The sequence below is a fragment of the Propithecus coquereli genome, unplaced genomic scaffold (assembly GCF_000956105.1).
Source record: "Propithecus coquereli isolate 6110/MARCELLA unplaced genomic scaffold, Pcoq_1.0 Scaffold176, whole genome shotgun sequence".
Lineage (NCBI taxonomy): Eukaryota > Metazoa > Chordata > Mammalia > Primates > Indriidae > Propithecus > Propithecus coquereli.
In genome coordinates this window covers 2,493,665-2,504,195 of record NW_012142301.1, presented here as the reverse complement: position 1 = coordinate 2,504,195, position 10,531 = coordinate 2,493,665, and positions in this window count along the sequence as shown.

Sequence of the window (10,531 nt, the reverse complement as noted above, 5' to 3'; positions counted from 1 at the left end):
ACCACAATCTACAAAGAACTCAAGGAAATCAGCAAGAAAAAAAATCAAGCAACACCATTAAAAAGAGGGCAAAAGACATGAACAGAAGCTTTTCAAAAGACAGACTAATGGCCAATAAACATATGAAAAAATGCTCAATGTCTCTAATCATCAGGGAAATACAAATCAAAATCACAATGATATACCACCTAACTCCAGTGAGAATGGCTTTTATCAAAAAAAATCCCCAAAAAACAGATGCTGGCATGAATGCAGAGAGATAGGAACACTTACACACTGCTGGTGGGACTGCAGACTAGGACAACCTCTATGGAAAGTAGTATGGAGATACCTCAAAGAACTAAAAGTAGACCTACCATTTGATCCAGCAATCCCACTATTAGATATTTACTCAAAGGAAAAACAGTCATTTTATCAAATAGGCACTTGCACTTGAAAGGTTTACTGCAGCACAATTCACAATTGCAAAGATGCGGAAACAATTCAAGTGCCCATCGATACATTAGTGGATTAATAAAATGTGGTATACGTATACCATGAAGTACTACTCAGCCATAAAAAAATGATGAACTAATACCTTTTGTAACATCCTGGATGGAATTAGAGACCATTCTTCTAACTGAAGTATTGCAAGAATGGAAAAACAAACACCACATGTACTCACTATTAAACTGGAACTAATTGATCAACAGTCATGTGCACATATGGAAGTAAAACACAACGGAAATCAAGCAGGTGGGAGGGGGGAGGAGGGGATGGGTAAATTCACACCTAATAGGTACAATACACACTATCTGGGAGATGGGCATATTTACAACTTTGACTCAAACTATACAAAAGCAATTCATGTAACCAAAAAGTTTGTGCCCCCATAATATTCTGAAATACAAAAAAAAAAAAAAATCTCAGATGTCTGAACTAATTACACAGTATATTATCTTCTTATTGCTGCCATAACAAATTACCATAAACTTCATGGTTTAAAACAACACAAATTTATCTTACAGTTCTGGAGGCCAGAAGTTCAAAATGGCTTTCACTGGTTAAAATCAAGGTATAGGCATGGTTGCATTACTCTCCGGTGGCCCTAGGGGAGAATCCAGTTTTTGGGCATTTTGCAGCTTCTAGAACTGTGGTCCCCAATGCCGGGGCCTGTTAGAAACAGGGCCACACAGCAGGAGGTGCGTGGTGGGCAAGGGAGTGACGTTTCATCTGATATTTACAGCTGCTCCCCATTCGTCACATCACCACCTGAGCTCCACCGCCCACCCCCACCTCCATCTATGGAAAAATTGTCTTCCATGAAACCAGTCCCTGGTGCTAAAAATGTTGGGGACCACTGCTCTAGGAGCTGCTTGCGTTCTTTGGCTCAGGGGCCCCCTCCCATCCTCAAAGCCAGCAATTGCTAGTCGAGTCTTTCTCATGAGGCCCTCCTTTGCTTTCCTTTTCCCCATTTAAGAAATCTTGTGATTACACTGGGCCCACCCAGACAATCCAGGATAATCTCTGTATTTAAAATAAATACAGTATTTAAATACTGATTAGCAACCTTAACTCCACTTGCAACTAGCCATGTAATAGGACATGTGAATATGGGTTTCGAGGATTAGGACTTGAACATTAGTCTGCCACCCAGGCAGTAACTTTTCCTTCCCCTAAAATTTACTCATTTTTGGCATAAGTGTGATGAGTTTTGAGCTTTCACCATTAATTAAACTATCAATTTGACAGTTTGGGACAGAACGTGAATAATTACTCATCCAATCCGAACTTGAGGGGCAAACAGGCAGCTGCGGCCCTTGGTCCTTGGTTTACCAACTTCACTGGGCTTTGATGAAAGCGGATACATGTCTGCCATCATAATGTAAATGGAGAAAACATTATTTTAAATCACTTGGTCCTGAAAAATCTTAAGATAATGGTTTGGTTGATTATATACAAACATATGCTTGTGCATTCTTTGTGCTATTTCAAGTAGTTTTGCTCACAGGTTTATTTTATACAGTTGTTAGTGTCATTTTTCCAGTACTGGAAAAGATCCTAACAGCATCAATACACCACACTATTAAAGTGACCACACACACAGTAACGCGTGTTTCCATGCACCCCTGTATTGTGTTAGCAGTCTAGAAATCAAGAGTCAAAATGGAGGAATCTATTGTAAAGGTATTAACATACTGATCTTTATAGATCATTGCTTCAGGAGATACACTGAAAGTTAAAATAGCATGCATTTTCTGAGAAAATTAATACGTAACATTCTGAAAGTCTGCATCTTTCATTGGTCCTTCTAATAGGCTCATGGTTTCATTTCCTTTGTTTTGCTCAAGTCTGTAATGCAAATGTTAAGCTCCCTCTATTAGTGCCCCTTAAAAGTAAGTTGATACTTTGGAGCTTTTAAATGGACCTAAATGGTTTGCAGGCATTATCATTTCTGTTTTCCACTAGCCAAAGAGACCCTAAGGGTGGGGAGCCCTGACTTCTTTGTAAACCCTCAAACACCTGTACAGTCCATTATGAGCTTAGTAGGATTTTTGTTATTACCTTGGGAATACAGTAGTTGGTTAGCAGTTGTCTGTTGAAATGAACAGGAAATAAAACATTGTTTACATGGGAAAATGCTGCAAATTTTAAACTATTTACTGGACTTACACTTTTACAGCCCGTTTTTGAGTGGAGACTCAGTGTATAGAAAAGTAAGATTTCTCTGATATATCTTTTTACAGGACTATTTTCCTTAAATTTGGTGAAGTTGTCTCTTTGACTCCAAAGGTTGAAGAATCAATTAAAATAAATTAGAGCTGAGCTTTAAACCATTCATTCCTTCCCACTCCCCAAGTTTCTAATTGTTTTGGGTTTCTGATTTAGAGAAAGCCAATAAAATATTATGGTTCTCTAAGCTATAAATTCATGGGCAACTCAAAATATGCTTGCGGGTCAGCTTCCATCTCCAAACTTGGTGGAGCAAATTGAAATGGATGACTCATTTCTCGAGGATCCAGCGTGTTAAATCAATGAGCATGTTTGCTTGAAGCTCGTCTCCTAATGAGCTGAAACAGATAGAACATTTCTCATGCATCCAGATGGGATTATTTTGGAAAGTAAACTAATGCACATGCCCACACAAAATTCCTCTGCTATCTCTAGCCAGATTCTGTTTGCTGCTCACCAAGATGATTTACCAGCAATACGAGGTTGAGCTGCTTCTTAATACGATTGGCTCCCTAGGAATTCTTCCACAAGACACATTTTTCTATTTTGCTTTGTTCAAGTTAATAATACCATGTAAAATATTTTCTAGATACTGTGAGTTTGTTTATGTATCTGGGAATGTGGGGGAGGTTTAAGTTTCATGGCAGTAGGTGGAAATCATTTAATAAGGTTATTTGACTGGGATTGATTATTTATGCCAATAATTGCTACCATTTAAAATTATTTCACTAAAGTTGCTGCCCTTACTATGTAAAACTCTCTTAAAAGTCACTAAGAAAATGTATAAACAACTCAAAAGAAAAAAGTAGTTTGCTCTAGTTGTGTAAATTGGAATAACTTTTGAAGGGCAGTTTCCAATATATATCAAAAGCCCTAAAAAATATACATTCCATGCAGCCAGCAATTACACTTCTAAGATTCTATACTAAGGAATTAATTAATAATGGTCATATATTCAATCTGATAAGAAATGTATTGCAATGCAATTTATTAAAAATAAACAAACACCCTGAAATCACTTAAGCATTCAACAATCGGGAATTGATTCATGTTAGCCTGGGTCTTCCAAAAAACAAAAACTAAGATAAAATTAGTGATGCAAGAGATTTATTAGGGTAAATGCCAGTGAAGGAAAATGGAGAGAGGAAGCCAGCAGATCACAATGCAGGTCTCACCAGGGTAAAAGAGAGAGCGAAGGAAGGAAGTTTCAGTAGAAGAGTCTTAGACAACAATACAGTTTTTACAAAGTTTTGGCAAGACTGGTAGAGAGTCCTCAAGCCAAAGTCACCTATCAAAGAGGTTCTGTGTCTCTCAAGAATGTCAATGGGAAGTATGGCCTTTGCTCAAATCCAGTGGTCTTCCTGCTGAATTGGGACAAAGAAAAAAAAAATCAAATCCAGTGGTGGATTCCAGGTGTAGCGGCTAACGTCATCAGTTCATTACACACATGCCATGCAGTAGGAGATCTGAGAGGAGCATTTTCATGGCCACCATGAGTTAAATAAGTTACAGCATGACCACACATAGATTTAATCGTTAAAGTGAAGTATATAAATAATTGTTGACAAGGAAAAATGCTTATCATTTATTTTTATGTATAATTAAAATATTAATCTATTTAAAATTTTAATTACCCTTTACCGTATGCATAAAGGAATCACAAATCATTTTTATACCTTTTACAATTTGGAAGAAGAAAACAATCGAGATAAGAAAACACACTAACAGAATTGTCAACAGAAAGACAATTCAATTATTTCACATTCACCATCATTTTTGCTTTTCTATCCTGTAATGCCTAAGTTATAATCATGCTAAAGAAAAAGAAACTTATAAAATTCAACATTGAGCATTAGTCAGTCATCTATGAACATTAGATTGAGGGAACCATTCTAGTTAAAGTATATGGCTCTAACTGGGGCCTTTGCTTTAAAATACTTTTAAAAAAGAATTTTATTTTATGGAAAAGAAATGATTTAGTGGCAAATAAATGCTGAGTAGAAAAATAGACTTTGTTGATTATTTAGACTTTATATTTCCCCATAGAGAAGGCAAGAAGAACAAAAGTGAGCAGTGAGTAATATCAGGAATGAGTAATACTAGTTCACACTGTCATGAGTCTGGGGCCCTAACTCTCCAACCAAGGCCATGTATGCAGAGATCAGCCCCCCAAGGGTTAGGAGAATAGGTGGAGATTAGGAAAACCTTCCCACTGAGGTAGGATTTTATATATGCCTGCTCTGTTCCATGTTCCCACACATCCACCTGTGAAGTGCATCATTCAATGATGATTAATATTTGCTGTGACAATGACCTTTGTATATATGCCAATTTGCAATTAGCTACTTCAGATTGAAAAACGGAATTTCAGGGCTGGAAGCAACCTTAGATTACACTATTTCCATGGTGATCTATGAATAAGAGTCCCCTGTGGTCGAACAAATTTAGATATTGCTTCGTATTATAAACTCCCTCCCCAACTTATAACGGGAATTAGTATATTAAAAGATATAAGCAATCCAGTCACAAAACTCCATTTAATTGAGTTTCATACAGCATTTCTGAAACATAAACAAAACTCTTTCCTCACATAATACCTATAAACTCAATGTGTTCATGAAGTGCACTGTGGGAAACCAGAATCCTATCCCATCTTCTTGTTTCATGTGAGAACTCCGAGGGGTTACGTTATCTGCCCAAGGTCGCACAGATGTGTACGAGAAGACTGGATACGAATACTGAGGTGCCCAGCCCGGCTCAGTAGTGATGCTGATTACACTTACAACTTGCTCTCCCTCCTGTTAAAGTTGGCATGGCCATTTCATCGTCTTCTTTAGATAAAGGCAGTTAAACTTAGTAGACCTTTGGAAACTTGACTCAAAACCACCCCAAATAGCTACTTCGGAAAGTATCCAGATTGAAGTATACCAAAACGACAAATGGAAAATAAGATTTGTTATCTTTTTTCTTCCTCCTCAGCTACCGTTTTGCTGATGTGTTTTAGATCATTGGTCTGAAGAACAAGCTTCCTCAAGGAGCTGCTTCTGAGTAACAATTTATTAATTGCTTCTGAAATGATTTCGAGTTATGTTTCTTTTATTGGATTCCATAGTGGAATGCTACAGCATGCTGCTTTTTCTTTGATGCTTTTAGAGTTATTATGGAAGAGTCCATTCTGCCAAGTGGAAAGCAGATTAAAAAGCAAGCATCTATCCAAATGTGTGCTTTGGGGTGAATGTAGATTCTTCTTCTCCTAAGGGGGACTGAGCAGCTGTACCCTCAGGTTGCCCCTTCTCCTGCCTTGAAGGCTGAACTAATTTCCCAGAAGATTAGAAATAGATTGATGTAAGGGTGTGCGGCGTGGGGGTCACACCATAGGCTAACTGGCTCTTCCAGTTGTTGATGTTTTTGTTAAAGTTTCCAGTGATCTTGATGCCTCATGTTGAGTAAGAGATCCAAGAATGTAGCCAGGTCGCTGGACTGAAACCAACTATACAAATTCTGAAGCTCTGTTGGGCTCAAACCAAGAAACACAGGTGGTCTTACCGAGCCACTTCAGTTTTAGCCTGGCCTTAGAATAGCAGCAAGTACCTGGGTGTGTTTATTATTCTCCAACAAATATTTTTCCATTTATTTCATTTTTAAAACAACTGAAGACAGAGCTTATTCAGCTGTAAAAATGAATTTATGTCTTGATTCGGTTGACTTTTCTTTTGTATTTTTCTCAGTAAAAAGGAAAAGGGAAAGTGCTGAGAAGCAGCAATAATTTATACAGGGGCATCAATTAGGGAGTGTTTAAGCGTAACCTGACATTTTTTCAGGGGTAGGGATCTCCTGACTTACTCAATTATTTCTGGACTTTCCTACAAAGACCCTCTGAATGTTTGTTTCCACAGAGATCTCAACAAACACTAGAGACCCATCAACTGGAGTGAATTCCCTCGGTGAAATTGTCATTCTCTGCCAAGAATCAAAGGTCATCACAGCGGAGTGCCGTCTTCGTGTTCAGCCGCTACGGAGTGTCTGGAACAGAGTGAGAACAAAAATTACCCTAGTTCGGTGCCCCCTGACTCTTTCAGGAAGAATCCCAACAAAACTGCCACTGGGAATTCAGAAAGCACATTTGGAGACTGGGAAAGGGCCAGGCTAAACAGAAGAGAATGGCGATTTAGAGTCGCTAAGATAAAGGAAATAAATGACTCAAAGAAGAGTTTAAAGCCAATATTTACACCCGTATTGCCATATTTACAGCTTAAACACTATGCCCTGACCATGCAGGAAGTAAGTTTTTATGAGTCTCTTAATGAATGTTAAGTCAATAATATCCCAAACAATGGGCCCCAGTGAACTTTCTTATAAAGGCCATACAGTGACTTATTCAAGTGGAGTCAGAGTCAGTTGAACTCAGTATTGCAAAGTTTCAGAAAAAGCAATTCTTAAGTTAGAAATTTCTAATATGGTAGAAAGCCCTTTCAACGTGTCCATTATTAAAGGGAACCATGACGTAAAATTAGACGACTGCTATTATTACCTGGCTAAAAAGTATCTACAGAGCAGATTTTGTTGTCAACAGAGGCAATGGTCAAAGAACAGGTGCCACTGTCACCACCATCATAAGGGAACAATTACTCAAGCAAAGCTAATTAAAAGGCTAATTAGCAAACTAATATACACAACTGTGAAGTCTATGACAGCCAGGCAATTAAGCAATAAATGGATTTTATCAGTGGGTTGGTGCCATGGAGTCATGAACAGCCTTCTTTAAGCCAGTTTTTTCTTTTCCTTCTTTTCTTATTATGAGGGGAGGGTCTTACAGAACATCTAACCCATATAGTCTTATTGGCAGGTCCAGATGAATGATCAATAAGGCAGAAACACTCTGATATGTAAAACACAAGCCCAGAGAAAATACCACTGAACTCTTTGATCTTAATGAGATGCTTTAGACAGCTCTTTTGAAACTTTTATTTATTTTTTTGGGTGCCCCATTGTTCAGTGTCCTCTGGTTGCATTTACAAGTGTAATAGAAAAATGACAGCCCTGCCATTCTTTCTTTAAATATCAAAGACCACGCAAAACAAGTCTCATTCAGAGACGTCCCCCACTCTTGCACATCATGCCAGGTAACCAGCATGACAGAGCAGACCTCATATTTTGAGAGCATTTATTCTTGGAAATTCGGACTTTATTAAAAAAATACTTCTGATTAACAAAAAAGAGAGATGGTATTCTAATTGATGGCTTATATATAAATTAGTAGGCAATTATTGCATCTACTGACAGTTAAATAGAGCATACATCCAGTTCTTTACCTGTAAAGACTCAAAACTCATTATCCCACAATTTAGAGGAAAAGAATAAGTAAAGAGAAAGTTTTTTATATAGACACTGGCCCTTTATTAAAAGGAAAATGACGTAATTGTTAAGACAGATGTAATTGTAAAGTTGTACCATTGGTGATAAACTATTGGTGATAAACTTAGGTTCCAATTCTGGCCGTGGGGATTGTGGAACTGTGCAGCCCACTGATGTGTGAATTAACCTCTCTGAGCCACAATTCATTCATTAGCCAAACTGACGTAGTATCTGTCTCATGGGGTCGTGGTAACAATGAAATATTTGTACATACACTATTATGTAGCACATTGCCTGGCAACTTACATTGATTAAATGTGGACTTAACTGTCTTGCTATCTTAGAGATTTCTATTGATGGAAACTTGTGATAGGATTCCAAACATACACACTCATCAGAGAACGAGAGTGAAAAAAGCAATTAATAATGAATGTCTTAATAGTATTATAAAAATAATTTTGACCCCATGGACTCTCTGAAAGAGTCTCAGCTCCCCTGTTCCAGGGTTCCCCAGACCACCCTTTGAAGACCACCAGACTGGGGAAAGCATTTGGATCTGTTGGCCAGGAGGAAGCCCTTGTGGAGGTAGTAAGGTGAAAAAGAAAGAAGAAATTGAGTTGAGTCCTCCTCCATTGAGTATTTTTACCAAAATCTTCTGGTAAAATGTGTCATGGTATGCAGATGCCAAATAAGAGGTAGTTGCTAAGGAAAGACAAATTAAAATAAATGTTAATGATTCTCAGGAAGATTAAACAAGTTGGCAGACAAGAATAAGTGTTTTCCCCCCTTAAGCTCTAGCCCTTTATTTTTTTTTTCTTTGTAGATTTTTTCTGTCCCCTATTAAAAATCGATATTTCTTGAAAATCCACCCTTGTTAATATTATTAACTTACCGATGTACTTGGGATTCTAGATGACCTGATTTAGGGAATGCTGTTACTCCCCATACTGTAGGTGCAAGAAGTTGAATGAACAGCAGGTTCTGACCTGGAGATCAATGAGCTGACCAGGGTGACGTGTAAAGAGGGCTCGTGTGAGCCGTGCTTAGGGTGGAGGCTGGAGTGGAGCCAAGGGTAGGGACTGGGGAGAAAGGGGACCCAAGAAGAGTCCAGGCCAAAGTAGGGGACCAGGATTAGCACAGCGGATAGAAAGAGAATCAGGAATCTCTGCTACATGTACGACAGTCCAAGAATGATGCATACAGGTTAGAAGGTCTTATTCTGGGGAAGCAGAAGTGTCCATCACAGGAAAAAAGACAAAACACGTATCCAACATTGTGTTGCAGGTGCACAGATCCTCAGTTCTTCCTGTTAAGGGCTGCAAACTATTTATTCAAGTGTGTTTACTGCAAATTAAGCAAAGCATGTTGCTATGGTAGAGATCCTATGAAAATTTCAAACTCCAAAGATCTGAGGAAAATATGCTCGTGGAACAAACATCCTTATTTCAATCATGAGAATTTGGAAGAGAAGTGAGTTTTTAAAATCTCAACTATTTTTGCACCCATGCATCTAAACATGTCACAGAATAAAAATTAATGAAAAAATTTGATCTAGTTTATAATTCCCAGCTTCATAAATTACATTCAGTGTTGTAGTTTTTTGAATTTTTAAATATAATTTGTAGTCAATATGTTAAATCCAAATGATGTTTAAAATAAAAGGAAAACTATTATTATATCATCATTCTAAGAACAGAGTAAATGGGCACTCAATAAAAATAAAGCATATGAAGATATATAATCTTTTCATTTAAAATTATAATCGTAATATTTTTTGATCAGGGATTCACCCTTCTAGTGACTTATGAAGTTTTTTTTTCAATATTAAGTATGAAAGTTGCTGGCTAATCCTGTGATTTTTGTTTGGGTTTTTTTCTTTTATATACAAATAATAGTTTTCCTACTTTTCTGTTCTTTAAATAATAATATATTCCAAAAATATGTTTTGTTGACATTAACTCTACAAGATGCTTGTAAATATTACCTCCAAAAGATCTTATTGTTAAAGAAGTTTGGAAAACCATGGGTTCAACAAAGACATTTCTTTATAATAATACTTTCATGAGCATTTGATATGACACTGTTCATCAAGGCAGCCCAGGAAGGTTATCCAGAAGGAAATACTTCCAAGATTACTTTGTTTGAAAAACTTAATTTCATAGTGGATATACTAACATCTCTTAGAAGTAGTATTCTGAGCAAAAGAGCTTGAGAAATACTGCTTTGAATTAATGGACAAAATGTCTGGGTTTGTACATAGTATCTTTGTAAATCTATTGGGTTCTAAAGCTCTGGAGGAGCTTCCTTTAGGATTAAGGACAATTTAAATGAAACATAAATACGGCAGACTTGTCACCTTAATATTTTATTGCATTTCAAAATAAAGCTCAACGAAAGAGCTTAAGTTAGAACAACTGAGGTAGGAGTATGTCTTAGTGGAAATTACATTTCTCCTGCTTTCCCA